Raw genomic sequence first — 19,659 nt, 5'->3', positions numbered from 1 at the left:
ACTTTTTCTGTCTGACATCCCGCACAAAATGACGAAAAGAAAAATTTTCATCGCTTTCCAAATTCTCGCTGTTCGTGCATAAACCGTCAGCAGTAGATATGAAGTTCTAATTTATTACCTCTTTACTACCGACTCTTATTCGCAAGACGTTTTGCATACAGCATCTACATATATCGCTGGATGTATCTGCAAAATTGTATCATTGGGACATCAGGGGATATGAGGTCATAAATATCAAGACGCGTGAAAGACTGGCTTCTGCTTAAAACGAAGCGCAAACGCTACCGAGCTGTTCCTGTCTCGCTTCTGGTGTGGAATAAGTCTAGTTTTATAGTCTTTTCGCCTGTGTTCCGTAATGGAACTAAACAGAAATCGGTCACCTCTATCTCGCAATTCTCCTCCTTCAGACCAGCTACTCTGTTCCGAAGTGCCGTGTTAGATCAAACTTCTACTCGTGGCAGTTATGCTGCGCTCGAAATCTAAAAGAAAAAGGCTTTTAGCTTGTAAGTAGGCTGTTTATGTTTTCTTATTGGCAACGCCACGTAGCGCTCTCTGTATGAAAATCACTGGCTGTGCTGTGTGCAGTCTGTGGCTAGTTTGCATTGATGTCTGCCATTGTAGAGTTGGGCAGCTGGATGTTAACAGCGCGTAGCGTTGGGCAGTTGAAGGTGAGCCGCCAGCAGTGGTGGATGTGGGGAGAGAAATGGCGGAATTTTGAAATTTGTAAGACTGGATGTCATGTATATATATTATGACTTCTGATGACTATGGAGGTAAATACATTGTTTGTTCTCTATTAAAATCTTTCATTTGCTAACTATGCCTATCAGTAGTCAGTGCCTTCCGTAGTTTGAATCTTTTATTTAGCTGGCAGTAGTGGCGCTCGCTGTATTGCAGTAGCTTGAGTAACGAAGATTTTTGTGAGGTAAGTGATTTGTGAAAGGTATAGTTTAATGTTAGTCAGGGTCATTCTTTTGTAGGGATTATTGAAAGTCACATTGCGTTGCGCTAAAATTTTAGTGTGTCAGTATAAGCAGTCATGTACAATTTTTCTAAGGGGACGTTTCATAAGCTTCTATAGCCAACAAAATGACGAAAGCCTTTCTTCAGCTGACTGTCTATGTATTTTCTCTTCTCCTTACACAGGTATATCTTATTCCTTACCTAGGTACATATTACTCCAAAAGATAAGATCTGATCTCTTGCTATACAACTCATTAATAATAACAGTGTACATGGGCAGGGAAGAGGGGAAAAGATTGTTGGATTCTGCTTATGACGACAATCTACGGGAGGTCGAGCGGTCATGACTTGTGAATGGACATCCAGGGCTCCCGTCAAATGACAGAACAGAAAATTAGGTACTACAAAGAGAATATATTTCAATGCACGAAATACAAAGAGCGCGCCTAGGGTCGGAAGTTACCAGGCTTAGGCCAGTGTAGGAGGTCGGACAACTAATTAAAGTGGGCAACGGAAGGGGAGGCAGTTCATGAACTTACGCTGATGGCCGGTCATGGAACGCAGAGCCAGTGGCTCTGTTTCTGCTCGAGGTCCGGATCACAAGAGAGAGAAGAAATTGTGTTCCTCACTGCAGAATCCTCCAGATCCACACACGTGGTATTGGCTAAATCCGATGGCGTGAATTCGCTAACAGTTTCAGCAGATGGCTCAAGGCGTCTCCTGTCGGCAGCTTTAACTGGACAGAACTGCCTCGGTTCTGAAGGGCAGCGACTTGTATGACGTAGGCACAGACGAAGTTGCTCTGGGAGCAGATTTGACTTGGGCCTTTTAAATAAAATGTTTTAAACCAATTTCCTAAAATATTCCTTGAATGGCTGCCACCTTTTACAACAGAATAACCTAATTTTCACTTCTTTTAATAACTCTTCGCGGATCATTCGTGTCTGGTGTTCCAAGGCCGCAAAACATGTTTGGGCTGCACTTTTCGAGAGTAGGCATCCCCCTTCCTCCCCCCTCCTCCCTCCTTCCCCCCTCCTCCCTCCTTCTCCCCCCCCCCCTGAATTCGCTAGTAGTTTCAGCAGATGGCTCAGGGCGTCTCTTGTCAGCAGCTTTAACTGGGCAGAACTGCCTCGGTTCTGAAGGGCTGGAACTTTTACCACGTAGGCACAGACGAAGTTGCTCTGGGAGCAGATTTGACTGGGGCCTTTTAAATAAAATGTTTTAAACCAATTTCCTAAAATATTCCTTGAATGGCTGCCACCTTTTACAAAAGAATAACCTAATTTTCACTTCTTTTAATAACTCTTCGCGGATCATTCGTGTCTGGTGTTCCAAGGCCGCAAAACATGTTTGGGCTGCACTTTTCGAGAGTAGGCATCCCCCTTCCTCCCCTCTCCTCCCTCCTTCCCCCCTCCTCCCTCCTTCTCCCCCCCCCCCTGAATTCGCTAGTAGTTTCAGCAGATGGCTCAGGGCGTCTCTTGTCAGCAGCTTTAACTGGGCAGAACTGCCTCGGTTCTGAAGGGCTGGAACTTTTACCACGTAGGCACAGACGAAGTTGCTCTGGGAGCAGATTTGACTGGGGCCTTTTAAATAAAATGTTTTAAACCAATTTCCTAAAATATTCCTTGAATGGCTGCCACCTTTTACAACAGAATAACCTAATTTTCACTTCTTTTAATAACTCTTCGCGGATCATTCGTGTCTGGTGTTCCAAGGCCGCAAAACATGTTTGGGCTGCACTTTCCGAGAGTAGGCATCCCCCTCCCTCCACCCTCCTCCCTCCTTCCCCCCTCCTCCCTCCTTCCCCCCACTCCTCCCTCCTGCCCCCCCCCCTCACACCACCACCAAGCAGCCATGTGGCAAGTGGTGCCGTCCCAACCGTCATTCTGCCCAGCCGATATGCTGCGCCAAGGAAACCCACGACATCTGCACATAACAGCATACCACTTCCCACAAAAAGGGCTGTACGTGCCTTACTTCTAAACTAAAACGATGGCGTAATTTCGCGATCACCTTTCCTCATCGAGAAGGACATATCATTTCCCCTGAAATGACGTTTCACACCTCACTATTCACCGGTGTTTAATAATGAGGTCAATTAGCAACTTCCAACAAACTTTAAGCAAAGAAACTTCCTGGCAGATTAAAACTGTGTGCCGAACCGAGACTCGAACTCGGGACCATTGCCTTTCGCGGGCAAGTGCTCTACCAGCTGAGCTACCCAAGCACGACTCACGCCCCGTCCTCACAGCTTCTCTTCTGCCAGTACCTCGTCTCCTACCTTCCAAACTTTACAGAAGTTCTCCTGCGAACCTTGCAGATTTGGCACTCCTGAAAGAAAGGATATTGCGGAGACATACAATAATGGTCGTTTCTGACTCATTATGAGCAACACGTTATATTTGTTTATGCTGTGCGTCAACTGACAAATCTTGTACGAAGCGTCGATATATATATATCATAGAGCAAACTTTAACCAACACGACCTCCAAAGTAAAGTTCTGTGGGGAACTATCAGAGGCCTTTGAAATTCGCACAGGTGTCCGACAAAGCGATGGCCTCTCACCTCTCCTTTTCAATCTGGTGTTAGATAAGGTAATAAAAGAACGGGAAACATCACAACAGGGGATAACCTTCGGAAACATACAGATTAAATGCCTGGCTTTTGCAGACGATTTGGCGATTGTCACGAAAGGTATAAAAGAAACAAAAGACGCTATTGAAAAACTACACAAAATCGCTTCCAAAACTGGACTACAGATCTCTTACGAAAAGACACAGTTTATGAGCACAAAGAAACTCTCACCTCTCAACACAAAGAATGACACAATTTACAAAACGGCAAACTTCAAATACCTTGGTGAAACACTACAAATGAGCGGACATAACAGAGACTCAAACGACGAAAGAAAAACTAAACTGGACAAGGCTTACAAAGTAGTGTGGAATCATTACAACAAGAAGTGTATCTCACAAAAAGCCAAATTACGCCACTACGACACGGTGGTGCTCCCCGAGGCACTATATGCAGCAGAGACCACACTAATCCTATGGCATAAACGTATCAGACAACTAGAAAAAGTAGAACGGAAAATACTTAGGAAAATATTGGGCGCAACTGACAACAATGGAATATGGATCAAGAAACCTACAGAGGAACTATACAAACATACGGAGACAATCACAGAAAAGATTAGAAAACGCAGACTACAATTCTATGGACACCTATACAGAATGCCATCACACAGACTGACCAAACAGATCTTTGACTGGGTAACCACTAGAAACAACAGTTGGGTGGCAGAGGTAAAAAACGACCTGAACTAACTCAACATAACAGCAGACAGAATAAAATTCAGAAACAACATTAAGAAAAGGAAACTACGTGAGATACAATGTGACAAACGAACAGGCGTAAAATGGACCGAAGATCGCAAGCAAGATCACAGCCGGAAGATGAAATAAATATGGGCAACCAGAAAGGCAATCAAGATGAAGCCGAAGACACAAAGCCGGCAAGAAGCATGGACAGAGGACCGGAAACAGAAACACAGCGAGCGAATGAGGGAAGTTTGGGCAGCAAGGAAGGCAGCAAAAGGAACTGTCCATGTAGTTTAGTCCAAATGCGCTCTTTAAGGGCAAAACACCAATATATACCAATAAACCTCCGGCTTTTTAAAGAATAGAACTCGCATGTATAAAACGACTAAAAACGTCTGGTTACTCTACGAATAAGTTAACGTGTTAAACGTTTGCGTTTAAACATGTAACCGAGAAAAAGCTTTGGCAAGATTTGAAATTATACTTAAAGTTTCCAGAATGAGATTTTCACTCTGCAGCGGAGTGTGCGCCGATATGAAACTTCCTGGCAGATTAAAACTGTGTGCCGGACCGAGACTCGAACTTGGGATTGCAGAACAATGGCCGGGAGCAGTCACGTCCAGATCTGAAAGTATGCGCACGGAGCGATGTAAACTGGAACGGCTACATAAACTTATCAAAACTGAGGCGGACCGCGGACTGAGATTCATTGGAAGTACCCTCAGGAAACGTAGTCCACCCACCGCTCATCAAGGAAGTAGCTTACACAGCCCACGTTCGACCTAGTACTTGAATACTGCTCGCCAATCTGGTACCATTACCAGGTTGGGTTGATACAGGAAATATAGAAGCTCCAAAGAAGAGCAGTGGTTTACGTCACAGCTTGCCTTAGCAAGCGTGAAAGCATCTCTGAGATGTTCGTGCCACTGCGGTCGCAGACGCTACAAGAGATGCTTTGCGCATTACGGTGTTGTTTGGTGTCAAAATTTCCGAGAAGAATCAACTAGTGCAGTGCTTCCTCCAGCTCAAATCTCGCAAAAAGACCGTGAAGGTAAAATTAGAGACGTTCGATGTCACATGGAGGGTTACCGACAACCGTCCTCCGGATGCGGTATTCGCGACTGAAAGAAAAAAGGAGCAAATGACAGCGATACACGAAATAGCCTTCTTCAAACACGCTACGAGGGCATGTGGAGTCCAGCAACAGATGTAAATCAAGACTAATATTTTTTGCAGCAAATGTAGTTGGTAGGCAAAATGGACGTAACAATTATCTCAGCAGCGTACCGATAATCCAGACGTGAGAGAGAACCCTTCAAGTTACTTCAGCGCCGTTGCTCCACTGTTTTATAAGCGGGCTTGAGTGTCACGCAGGGTAGTCGCGCTGTTGCCAGGAAGGGGCTGCTACGTCCCAGGTCGAGCCGCCGTCGCTTCCACGTGCGGAAGTTTTGTCTTGGTTACAGTACAATGGCAGGTGATTTCTACTGTCCTGTGTCGGTATACGTTTCCTATTTATAGTTTTTGGCTGCTCTAAAGTTAAGGAAATATCATCCGAATAAAATTACGTTTGAACCGCGCGACCGCTACGGTCGCAGGTTCGAATCCTGCGTCGGGCATGGATGTGTGTGATGTCCTTAGGTTAGTTAGGTTTAAGTAGTTCTAAGTTCTAGGGGACTGATGACCTCAGAAGTTAAGTCCCATAGTGCTCAGAGCCATTCGAACCATTTTTTTAAAATTACGTTTGTTTTCCTAATTACTCCCAACATTCCTACCTATTCCCAGCATTGCTTGCCGTGTAACCATCAGGTTTTTTATTGCTTTTCCTGTGAAAAGGACACGTCTCACAGCCGTAAGTCAAACTGCACTAAACAAAAAAACTCGACAATCGGTAGCTAAATTTCTCATAAGAAGGGAACTGTTGAACAGTCGAGTCTTTGTCCAGAACGTTTCATTCGTTTTGTTCAACCACAGACATATAAGTCGCGGCCGTGCATGTTTTCTGTATTCAGCTGTCTAATTTTCAATAGAAAGCCGTCTTGGTCTTACCTTATCCATCGGAGTCGAGCAAAACAATTTCTTTGTCCACGATTCTGTGTATTCGTCTGACAACGTCTGACAACTATCTATGAATACATTCCATTTCCATCGTAACTGATGCGAAGCGTAGTACCGCCGACCACATTCCTCGGACGTAAGCTCTCGTGGCTTCAACTTTATTCTTAATTTGAAGAAAGCGCTTCCTTTCATTCGGTTCAGAACTGGCAATAGACCGCTCCACTAAAACTATCAACACAAGTGGTGCTGTTTAATAATACCCTACGTTTTCCACGTCGCTGGCAACGTATTACACACATGTTGGAAATTGCACCGAAGGGGAATAAAACAGTGAAACACGTATGTGCTTTGTATAAGTGTAAATAAATTGTTGCTAGTATTAAAGTTTCAACCCTCCTGTTTAAGAAACCACTAGACGAACTTGGGTGCTCCAGAGTTTGTAAGATAATACGCATTTTCGGAACAAACAAGTGGAGTAGATCACGCTTGAACGAACGACTACTGCTTAGGGAGAGTAACCTAATGCTGAGAGTGTCGGTTAGGAAGGTTCGTGGCACCTCCTGCCTTCTTCATCTTTTGTGACGGCGTGCGGACGACAACCGGGGCGGACGGGCAAAACTGCCAGTGCCTTCTCAAGTCAGGTTGTAAGAGGGATGTACACCCGGCTCTTACAACCTAATAAATCGGCCGTAGCAGAGCACTGTATTGACAATGGGCGCTCTATGGCGCATAATACCGTCGACATTTTTGCTTCGACTTCATCTTTCTGGGACTCAGTAGTGAAACAAGTAATTGAAATTCGGTTGGCGACGAATTTAATTAATAGAGATAGCGGTTTCAGTTTCGACAAATCATGGAATCCGGTACTTTCTGTAATACACTCACAAAGATGTCACAACGGTGCAGCTCGCAGTGATACATCATTATCACCATGAGGACCGACCGCGCAGCCAGAGATCTAATTTCACGCATATGTTATACCTCTCTGCCGCCAATCAACGTCTCTGGTGCCTTGTGTATCTGTGGCCGCATGCGCAGTGGCGCGGTCCGCGGGTTTTAAAGGACGGAGAAAGTGCTGGAGCTTTCCGGCCTCCAGTCCCTCGGCAGGTCCTTACCAGCGGTTTTCATTCTTCATGAGTGCTCCGTCGCTTCCAGTGGTTTTTTTAAGTGTCTCGCTCTGTGCGATTTTTATACTGTGGACGACTTTTAACTTGTGTTTGCCTCCAGTGTATTTTAAGTGCGCAACGAATTGCCAGCTGTGTTCTTTTAACTTTATGTCAACTTTTTAATTGTCCCCAAGTGCATGTGCCCGTATTAGTCTATATTTTAACTCTCATCATCTCCGTTTACTGTGTTTGTTATGTCCCCACATGGGGCAGGAGAATGAAATTACAATAAAGAAAAAAAAAAAAAAACGGGGAGCGTCAGTCACGTCGGCTCACTCTGAAGATGCGTGGACGGTATGCAGTCGAAATATTAGAAGAATAAGTGAAATTTATGCGGCTGCACGCCCGAAATTTTTTGGAACCTCAGGGTATTACACATGCGGCTTCGTAGACCAGGGCCGGCTCTAGTATGAAAAAACAAATAAGTTAAATATATTTGAATTTTTTTCATTTTTAATCTGACAATTATATATAATACATTTGTGTTTCATACTAGGATGTCGTGTTCTCAGTTTGGCACAGCTTTGCCACAGGAAACACGAAAGCGGTCGAAGACGTCCGTCTTCTGGTCGGCTCCTGATCGTTGTCAGAAGGAGGCTAGTTTCTGATTACGCAAAGACTTCTATTATTTGGAAAAGAATAACCCGGATTTCTTTACGTAATCAGTATGAAATTTATAATCACCTAAGGGACCTTTAACAATGAACAATAAAAAAACTTCATTTTCAAATGAAATCATTATGAGTTGTATAGAAGACAAGGAGCGGCGTTCTGTCTACGACCAGGATGCCGCAGTATTCTCTGCTGTAATAAAGGCTGTTTGATATTTACAAAAATAATATGACATGGAGGTAAAAAAAATAAAGGAAAAGAATAGGATAAGAAATCTGGTAAACACTAAATATAGTCTAATAATTCTCACAAGCAATTAGAGCTTCTTTATAAACAGTATAACTTACATAAGTAATTTTCTAACTGTATGGTGCGATCAGATTTCAGCCTGTCCTGTACTAGTTTCTTGGTTCACGTTTTTGTCACAAATTACAGTCATTACTTTTCTCCTTCATTTGAGACAATTCTTGCACCGTTCAACACCTTCATAACAATAACTTGCCGATTTACAGTATCGAACATAAATTACTTGAATTTTATAAATTAATAACTGTTGTCTGCACGCTGGCAAGACCGCTCACTTTTATGGCTTAAAGACGACATTCTTTACGCTTTCACATTACAAGCAGAAGTACGATAAAATCTGAAGATCAACAGAAGTTTTTACTGTCATATTTTACTTAGATCAAAGCGGAACGTTCAGTTCAGCTTCTGTTAAAATGTTTCTTTGACAGCGCAATCGATGTATTAGCGTCCGTGCTAGATGCGCATCTTTACAGTTACGTAAATTATATAAAACAAATGTCTTTCAAAGAATAGGTCTCATCTCATAGGTCGATCATTTAATATACAGATAGGTGAATGCCTTTCCAAGGGTACTCACAGCTTTCATACTACGGAAATCCCAATAATATTACACGGCGTATTAACTGACGATATTCTGCTCGGGTGTGCAGCCGTATCGGGCAGTCATCTGTTCACAGCTTTCTCAGCTGAAGCTAGCGGCCATGTGGAGCGCGGAAGTATTGTATTCACATGACTGCGGACCCGAGACGAATATCAGCAGGTGTTAGTCATGAGAGTTAAAAGTATCAAATAGTCAGTTAACGACGTGTTACACGCGGAACTGTGCCATGAAGCGACTAGTCTGAAATACAATGAAATGAAAATTTTGTTTAGCGCCGTACAGTCATATTAGGGGGCGAGATATAATGACGAAAGGAACGAGAAATTGTAAATTGAAAGATGTAATAGAAGAAATAGAATTAGAAAGTCTCTGATATTCACGTAGATGGAGGGTACACAGTAATAGGAGCACGGCGATCAAAACCTCTCTGCGAGTCAGTAATGGCCTCTCGTTCTGTCTGGCACTAACAGGAAGCGATGGCAGCCAGTGAGAAGCTCTCGAGTGCCGAATTCATCACGCCTGCGCGACTACACGGCGGCAGCCGTTCTCATTATAACTGAGACACGTTTCAGGGTCGCTCTCTGGTTAGAATTGCTAAGCAGAGCTGTGTCGACTGCTGGCAATTGTACAACATCTAGTACAGACGTAACTCTTAGTCCTTCAAGTGTGAATCTTAGCCCCCAGAGAGGAGGCAGTGGATGCGGTATTAGCTACACTGGCCAGCGCAGAAGCATCCGCTTGCAAGAGCGCTGCCGCATGTCGCGATATTCGCAGTACGTCCCGATTTTAGAGGTGTCACGACCCATCCCGCGGAAGTCTTACGAGGGACTCAAAATGTCTAGGTTTTTGGGCTCTGAAATGTTCTTTCAATACGGTGATCTTGAAGAAGCCGTGACATGAAATGAAAAGGTTTCCTTTCTCTGACACTCCGGGATGATGATGGCATTGAAACAGAGGATGACACGCGTAAAGCTGAAATACTAAACACCTTTTTCCAAAGCTGTTTCACAGAAGAAGACCACACTGCAGTTCCTTCTCTAAATCCTCGCACAAACGAAAAAAAATGGATGACATCGAAATAAGTGTCCAAGGAATAGAAAAGCAACTGAAATCTCTCAACAGAGGAAAGTCCACTGGACCTGACGGGATACCAATTCGCTTCCACACAGAGTACGCAAAAGAACTTGTCCCCCTTCTAACAGCCGTGTACCGCAAGTCTCTAAAGTAACGGAAGGTTCCAAATGATTGGAAAAGAGCACAGGTAGTCCCAGTCTTCAAGAAGGGTCGTCGAGCAGATGCGCAAAACTATAGACCTATATCTCTGACGTCGATCTGTTGTAGAATTTTAGAACATGTTTTTTGCTCGAGTATCATGTCGTTTTTGGAAACTCAGAATCTACTATGTAGGAATCAACATGGATTCCGGAAACAGCGATCGTGTGAGACCCAACTCGCTTTATTTGTTCATGAGACCAGAAAATATTACATACAGGCTCTCAGGTAAATGCTATTTTCCTTGACTTCCGGAAGGCGTTCGATACAGTTCCGCACTGTCGCCTGATAAACAAAGTAAGAGCCTACGGAATATCAGACCAGCTGTGTGGCTGGATTGAAGAGTTTTTAGTAAACAGAACACAGCATGTTGTTATCAACGGAGAGACGTCTACAGACGTTAAAGTAACCTCTGGCGTGCCACAGAGGAGTGTTATGGGACCATTGCTTTTCACAATATATATAAATGACCTAGTAGATAGTGTCGGAAGTTCCATGCGGCTTTTCGCGGATGATGCTGTAGTATACAGAGAAGTTGCAGCATTAGAAAATTGCAGCGAAATGCAGGAAGATCTGCAGCGGATAGGCACTTGGTGCAGGGAGTGGCAACTGACCCTTAACATAGACAAATTTAATGTATTGCGAAAACATAGAAAGAAGGATCCTTTAATGTATGATTATATGATAGCGGAACAAACACTGGTAGCAGTTATTTCCGTAAAATGTCTGGGAGTGTGCGTGCGGAACGATTTGAAGTGGAATGATCATATAAAATTAGTTGTTCGTAAGGCGGGTACCAGGTTGAGATTCATTGGGAAAGTCCTTAGAAAATGTAGTCCATCAACAAAGGAGGTGACTTACAAAACACTCGTTCGACCTATACTTGAGTATTGCTCAACAGCGTGGGATCCGTACCAGGTCGGGTTGACGGAGGAGATAGAGAAGATCCAAAGAAGAGCGGCGCGTTTCCTCACAGGGTTATTTGGTAAACGTGATAGCGTTACGGAGATGATTAGCAAACTCAAGTGGCAGACTCTGCAAGAGAGGCGCTCTGCATCGCGGTGTAGCTTGCTGTCCATCTTTCGGGAGGGTGCGTTTCCGGATAAGGTATCGAATATATTGCTTCCCCCTACTTATACCTCCCGAGAAGATCACGAATGTAAAATTAGAGAGATTCGAGCGTGCACGGAGGCTTTCCGGCAGTCGTTCTTCCCGCGAACCATACGCGACTGGAACAGGAAAGGGAGGTAATGACAGTGCCACGTAAAGTGCTCTCCGCCACACATCGTTGGGTGGCTTGCGGAGTATAAATGCAGATGTAGATGTAGCATGAGAGAGATAAGAAAAGGTTCTGCTTGATGAACCCATCTCTACGAGTTCACAGGTTAAGTTACATAAACCTCTTCAACTAACCAAACCAATCGTCACTAACTGTTCTTGCCATCGTGTAGAAGTAAATTAGCCAGGTACTTCTCTGTCTTCATTTGTCAAAGAACATTCGTAAACGTGATTCGAGAGCAACGACAAGCTAGACCCTTTTAACCATGTTAATTGCCCTAATTTTATGACTATCACCCCTATGTGAGATAGACATAAGAGAAATTAAACAGTTCTTAGAATCATGACTTATGAAAATCTCAATGAATTTCAGGTACTTCTTGCGTTGTACAAAATAACGGATTTCATGTTTTTCAGTGATGACCATATGACGAAGAGAGGACGACCTCCATCAAATTATCATGCTCTCCAAATATGTCTCTATGGAAGCGCGAAGTCTTTCCCTCAATCTTCTCTATCCCATCGGTTAGCACGATATGGTAGGAATCGAGGAATCACAAGTAGGTAGTGATTAAGCCCCAAAGGCATTCGTGTCCTACTGCACTCACAGTCAGTATATTCTGTTTCCCAACGATCATTATTCACCTCTGCGTCCAAGGTCGTTGCCTTGGAGGTAGCCAGTTCGACTCCTGGTGGTGGAGGAAATTTTAACTGCCAGTACTTGGACAGCAAGCGAAGAGATGTGTTACGGTATAGCTCCCGTTCGCTAGACTGTGCTCCAGTGTCCTCCGAGATTAGATTTCAAATTCTCTGCTGTGTCTCGAGGAGTGAGGGCTTCTGACACTGTTCATAGGGATCCATCCGCCGTGTTGGGACGTTACGACCTGCGGCTGTTTGGTATTGTTTGTGAGGAGGAGGCACCCTTCATCCACAATAACACAAACACAGCACAACTCTACACTGTACTAACACCCATCACAGATACAAACCTGACTCTTCACAACAAGCTACATCAGGCTACCTACACCGGTGCCTAGTCCAGGACAGGCGATGCGGGATCCTCACATCTGACCCCAACGCTCGTTTACCGAGTGTGGGACTCACTCTGACTTGGTCGATCAATACGTTACAGTCTGGACTATTTTACAGCGATTTCACAGACTTTTGGTACGGTATAGTTGAGTTAGAATTTCATTTTGGGTCCTCCTCCTGACAACAATGGTCATCAGTCCCCTAGAATTTAGAACTACTTAAACCTAACTAACCTAAGGACATCACACACATCCATGCCCGAGGCAGGATTCGAACCTGCGACCGTAGCGGTCGCGCGGTTCCAGACTGTAGCGCCTAGAACCGTTCGGCCACTCCGGCCGGCCTCCTGACAACAGACGCCGTATAATTGCTACACGAATTTCCTCTATCCACTTCCAGCACTCCCTGAATTTAGCATGGCTAGGCACGGTGAATGTGGACTCTTCGTAACAAACAGTTGCTCCTGTGCTTCCTCCTTTGTCCTAGTCGTTCCCCGGGTATCCGCAATGAGCGAGTGGGCAGTGTCGGTGGCTCTGGACTCCCATGGTGGAGGGTCAGGGTTAACATCCCAGACTGGGTTTAAGGTTCCTAGAGAATCTACAGACTGGTTAAGGCGAACGCCAACATCATGTTTCTTTTGAAAAGAACACGGGCTCATTTTCTTCCTCCTCCATGTTCAATTCAACTTCGTGTCGCATTTCAAATGAACTAGTGGAAGGAACGTCATCGCTAACCTACCTCCATTTCTCCCGGTTATTCACTTTATTAATGGTGCCATCTGTATCCTGAACTTCTCTCACGGACCATCAGTCATATATCGTAGCATGTACACGAATGCAGGGCGTTTAACCCCCCATACTTCTTTTCGTGTACGAGCTTTTAATTCTGTATTTTCGGTTAGAATCTGCTTTCTAGAGGTAGGGCTACATATAGTCTTCACATTTTTACCTCAAAAATATCCAGGAATTTCACAAAATGTCGCAGGTGAAGCTAAATACTTATCCACTGATCTAAAACCTGTTTGTTTTCTCCTCTGTTTTCACGATCTATGGTCTTTGAATGCAATCAAAGTACACAGATTCGCTGTCATAAATGTTTACATACGCAAAGTTTACGTTATCAGGCCCGGGATTGTTAACGTAGATAAACAACTGGCGACAAGCACGACATCTGCCTGACTGCACCACAGACTTCTCCCGTCCAGCTGGCGACAGACTGTCCCTCTGCCCCCGTGGCCAGTTTACTTCAGAAATTATTGAAAGGTGTAAGGTCTCTGCGTGGCTGATACCGGAAACTGCTCGTCACGCTTAAAATTGTGATTGACAACGTCTAGACGATGCTGAGCGAGTACGGAGGGTTCTTCAGTAGTGGCAATTTATTTACTTTTACTCGTTCTGATAAGCAGATATCTGACAAAGTAATACCCAGATTTCATCATTTAAAGACTCAGGCTAAAGAAGAGGACGCTCTAATTTACATAACCAAGCACTTCAGTTTGGGGGCTGTAGTACTGTGTTAGGTATCGGCACACCCACCGCGTGGTGCACATCCATTATTATTTCGCTGTGATTTCCTGGCCACAGTCCCGTAGGAGACCATCTTGCAGGCTCCACACAGCCGACGCCTTCCTACATCGGCCCATTGCCTCCATCATTAGGTTCAACATCACCCGTGATTGTCTAATGTGGGTCAATTCATCCATATTACGAAGTGCTTCAGTCACAAGGCTGCCTCTCCAACACGTGGATGCAATGGAAGTACCGAAAAAATAAACACGCAGAACATGTGCGAACCTAAAGTCATGAGTTCGGTTTCATTTAATAGTTATAAATTTTTGGCAAGAGTAACAGTATATTTTAGGGAGAAACCTTCTCACGTTCATTGACAATAATGGTACTGAGAGTGTACCAGAGAAATGAGTGTGCTTCGCTTCTTACGATACGGCTACGTAAATAAAGTAAACTTGGTTTGATTTTCGTTTGTTAGTTTGGGGATATTGTTGTTGTTGTGGTCTTCAGTCCTGAAACTGGTTTGATGCAGCTCTCCACGCTACTCTATCCCGTGAAAGCTTCTTCATCTCCCAGTACTTACTGCAAGCTACATCCTTCTGTATCTGCTTAGTGTATTCATCTCTTGGTCTCCCTCTACGATTTTTACACTCCACGCTGCCCTCCAATACTAAATTGATGATCCCTTGATGCCTCAGAACATGTCCTACCAACCGATCCCCTCTTCTAGTCAAGTTGTGGCACAAATTTCTCTTCTCCCCAATCCTATTCAATACCTCCTGAGTAGTTATGTGATCTATCCATCTAATCTTCAGCATTCTTCTGTAGCACCACATTTCAAAAGCCTCTATTCTCTTCTTGTACAAACTATTTATCGTCCATGTTTCACTTCAATACATGGCTATACTCCATACAAATACTTTCAGAAACGACTTCCAGACACTTAAATCTATACTCGATGTTAACAAATTTATCTTCTTCAGAAACACTTTCCTTGCCATTGCCAGTCTAGATTTTATATCCTCTCTACTTCGACCATCATCAGTTATTTTGCTCCCCAAATAGCAAAACTCCTTTACTACTTTAAGTGTCTCATTTCCTCATCTAATTCCCTGAGCATCACCCGACTTAATGCGACTACATTCCATTATCCTCGTTTTGCTTTTGTTGATGTTCATCTTATATCCTCCTTTCAAGATACTGTCCATTCCGTTCAACTGCTCTTCCAAGTCCTTTGCTGTGTCTGACAGAATTACAATGTCATCGGCGAACCTCAAAGTTTTTATTTCTTTTCCATGGATTTTAATACCTACTCCAAACTTTTGTTTTTGTTTCCTTCACTGCTTGCTCAATATACAGATTGAATAACATCGGGGATAGGCTACAACCCTGTCTCACTCCCTTCCCAACCGCTGCTTCCCTTTCATGCCCCTCGATTCTTATAACTGCCATCTGGTTTCTGTACAAATTGTAAATAGCCTTTCGCTCCCTGTATTTTACCCCTGCCACCTTCAGAATTTGAAAGAGAGTATTCCAGTTAACATTGTCAAAAGCTTTCTATAAGTCTACAAATGCTGCAAACCTAGGTTTGCCTTTGCTTAATCTAGCTTCTAGAATAAATCGTAAGGTCAGTATTGCCTCACGTGTTCCGATATTTCTACGGAATCCAAACTGATCTTCCCACGAGGTCGGCTTCTACTACTTTTTCCATTCGTCTGTAAAGAATTCGCGTTAGTATTTTGCAGCCGTGACTTATTAAACTGATAGTTTGGTAATTTTGACGTCTGTCAGCACCTGTTTTCTTTGGGATTGGAATTATTATATTCTTCTTGAAGTCTGAGGGTATTTCGCCTGTCTCATACATCTTGCTCACCAGATGGTAGAATTTTGTCAGGACTGGCTCTCCCAAGGCTGTTACTAGTCCTAATGGAATGTGGTCTACTCCCGGGGCCTTGTTTCGACTCAGGTCTTTCAGTGCTCTGTCAAACTCTTCACGCAGTATCATATCTCCCATTTCATCTCCCATTTGGGGATATGAGACCTCGGTATCTAAAGGTTTTGGCCGAAGTGGAAGCGCGGAGGTTTCGCACTGAGCTGTCTGAAAAACGTGCAGGTGAAGTGGAGCAGACGACGCGGGTGTGTTATCGGGCCCTGAGCGACCACCTCCGTGTCGCGTGCCGTGGGCGCAGCACTGTGGCTTGCGCCAGGTCGTTGCCCTCGCCTTGATACGCCTCAGCCACTCCAGTGAGGCTAAGCTGTGGAACTGAAAACCTCGAAACGAGTCCTTATTTCACAGGATTGTGAGGCGTTCTCGAGTCTGACTCGAGCGTACTGGGTTTCAAAATGTATACGGTTGGTTTCATACTTTTTAACTTGTTCAGGACTACTTTTACCGGCTGATACTCAGCTATGTGACACACATGTCATGCAATAATCGTCGCATTGTGGAATGTATCGTTGTTGGAAGTGCACAGCATTTTGATCCATATATATTATACAAGTGTGTGTTTGTGGGGGGGTTCCTCATCTGCTCCTCCTGTGAGGCAGCAATCGCTGTAGGGGAAAGAACCACCTGTCTATCATACTTCAGGAGATATGACGTCACAAACACTAAGATGCGAGAAAAACTGATGCATTCTGGATGACTTTTAAATTTATTCCTTCTGTGCTAGTAACTCGGTTCGCTAAGTATCTTGCAGGCGGTATCTACATACACCTCTGAATGTACCTGCAAAATCATATCATAGTTTGACACACAGATCAAGAGATATGACGTGACAGACATTGACATGCGTGAAAACAAATGCTGCATCATGCATGAAGTATTAATACATTTATTCTTTACTGCTGAGACACTCCTTCGATCGATTCATATTAAGGAAATCCCTGAGGCTTGGCAGCGCTTTTGACAGATTTCAACTGCGAAACGCAGACGGCTGTAGGCGAAGACAATGGCCGCCTACTGAGCTATGAAGAGGCGACGTCACAGAGACGTTTACAAAATCGCGTTGTAGACACGCAGAGGAGCTGCGCTGAGCGTTCTCAAACCGTCCCGGATATTACAGCACAAATACAGTTCCTCCTCCTTTTAGTATCTAATTTAAAAAACTGACGTAATGAATACTGGGGAAATTCTGGGTTTGTCAGCTAATCGTTAAATAATTCAATTTCGTTACTTAGCCTCTCTCCTTTGCTTCCTCTCTCTCTCTCTCTCTCTCTCTCTCTCTCTCTCTCTCTCTCTCTCTCTCTGTTTATCTTTCGCACTTTATCAGTCAGCGGCATTTCGTTATTTGGGACATATCCTTTGTGTTACTTTTAAACACGTACTTCTTGCCGATCAAGGATATTATTTCGTTTCGCCAGATATGTAATTAAAATGCATCAGAAATCACCTATTTCTGAAAATATCAGAAATTATCACATAAATGTGCAACAGTTTCTGTATTCTATCATTCTAATTTTGAACGTTATTCTCAAACGCCAAAGGAATGATAATGGCAATTTTTAACAACGATTCGATATAATGCGCCTTTTTTTAAAAAAACACGTGCAGGGTGAATCAGAATTCCACCGACAGACATTTGCAGCTTGTTCAGCCGTACCTCATCAGTATTTCTTCTGTGTGAAGAATCCAGAGTCGCTGCAGTGCACTCGCATTTCATTTGGACGACAATGTGTTGGTCGCCACGTTGCTGTTCCATCGCACAGCTCGGTCGCCAGCCGTGACAGCGACGGACTTCTTCTTCTTCTTCTTCTTCTTCTTCTTCTTCTTCTGGGGTCATAGTTTGCGAGACTCTGGTGGATACTCGCGCGGACCTGGTTGTTAGGAATATCGCAACAGCGGCAGAAGTACGCCAAAGGGCTGAATGCTTGAGCAAGATACAGCAGACAGTGCCTCAGTATACACTCCGCCGTGGTCACGGTGATCGACATTCTTAGCAACACCTCTAAGGGAAGAGTTCTGCATTTGTCACGTGCTGTACTGTACGCTGGCTAACAGACTGGCTACAGTGTGATCAAAGTGTACGTGTTTCGTTCAAGGGTTGTTGGATAACTGTGTTGTGTGTACGAGGTGCATTCAAGTTCTAAGGCCTCCGATTTTTTTTCTCCGGACTGGAAAGAGATAGAAACATGCGCATTGTTTTAAAATGAGGCCGCGTTCATTGTCAATACGTCCCAGAGATGGCAGCACCGTACGGTAGATGCAATTTTACCGCAAGCGGCGAGAATGAGAACTGTTTTAAATACTTAAAATGGAGACATTTTCCTTACTTGAACAGCGTGCAATCATTCGTTTTCTGAATTTGCGTGGTGTGAAACCAATTGAAATTCATCGACAGTTGAAGGAGACATGTGGTGATTGAGTTATGGATGTGTCGAAAGTGCGTTCGTGGGTGCGACAGTTTAATGAAGGCAGAACATCGTGTGACAACAAACCGAAACAACCTCGGGCTCGCACAAGCCGGTCTGACGACATGATCGAGAAAGTGGAGAGAATTGTTTTGGGGGATCGCCGAATGACTGTTGAACAGATCGCCTCCAGAGTTGGCATTTCTGTGGGTTCTGTGCACACAATCCTGCATGACGACCTGAAAATGCGAAAAGTGTCATCCAGGTGGGTGCCACGAATGCTGACGGACGACCACATGGCTGCCCGTGTGGCATGTTGCCAAGCAATGTTGACGCGCAACGACAGCATGAATGGGACTTTCTTTTCGTCGGTTGTGACAATGGATGAGACGTGGATGCCATTTTTCAATCCAGAAACAAAGCGCCAGTCAGCTCAGTGGAAGCACACAGATTCACCGCCACCAAAAAAATTTCGGGTAATCGCCAGTGCTGAAAAAATGATGGTGTCCATGTTGTGGGACAGCGAGGGCGTAATCCTTACCCATTGCGTTCCAAAGGGCACTACGGTAACAGGTGCATCCTACGAAAATGTTTCGAAGAATAAATTCCTTCCTGCACTGCAACAAAAACGTCCGGGAAGGGCTGCGCGTGTGCTGTTTCACCAAGACAGCGCACCCGCACATCGAGCTAACGTTACGCAACAGTTTCTTCGTGATAACAACTTTGAAGTGATTCCTCATGCTCCGTACTCACCTGACCTGGCTCCTAGTGACTTTTGGCTTTTTCCAACAATGAAAGACACTCTCCGTGGCCGCACATTCACCAGCCGTGCTGCTATTGCTTCAGCGATTTTCCAGTGGTCAAAACAGACTCCTAAAGAAGCCTTCGCCCCTGCCATGGAATCATGGCGTCAGCGTTGTGTAAAATGTGTACGTCTGCAGGGCGATTACGTCGAGAAGTAACGCCAGTTTCATCGATTTCGGGTGAGTAGTTAATTAGAAAAAAAATCGGAGGCCCGTACATTTCGATGATTGCATTTTAGAGGCATATTCACTGTTGTGAAGGTATTTTCACAGAAACGAGGGTGACTGCGGTAACAAACCGGATAAATCGCAAGCACTTTACTACCTTGCAACGATCCTCCGGACACCATGGGTCCCATACACCGAAGCACTAAGACGACCCACGACACTGG

This window comes from Schistocerca cancellata, chromosome 8 (genome assembly GCF_023864275.1).
Source record: "Schistocerca cancellata isolate TAMUIC-IGC-003103 chromosome 8, iqSchCanc2.1, whole genome shotgun sequence".
NCBI classification, from domain to species: domain Eukaryota; kingdom Metazoa; phylum Arthropoda; class Insecta; order Orthoptera; family Acrididae; genus Schistocerca; species Schistocerca cancellata.
The sequence above is the reverse complement of the archived record's forward strand: the minus strand, read 5'-3'. Positions refer to the sequence as shown.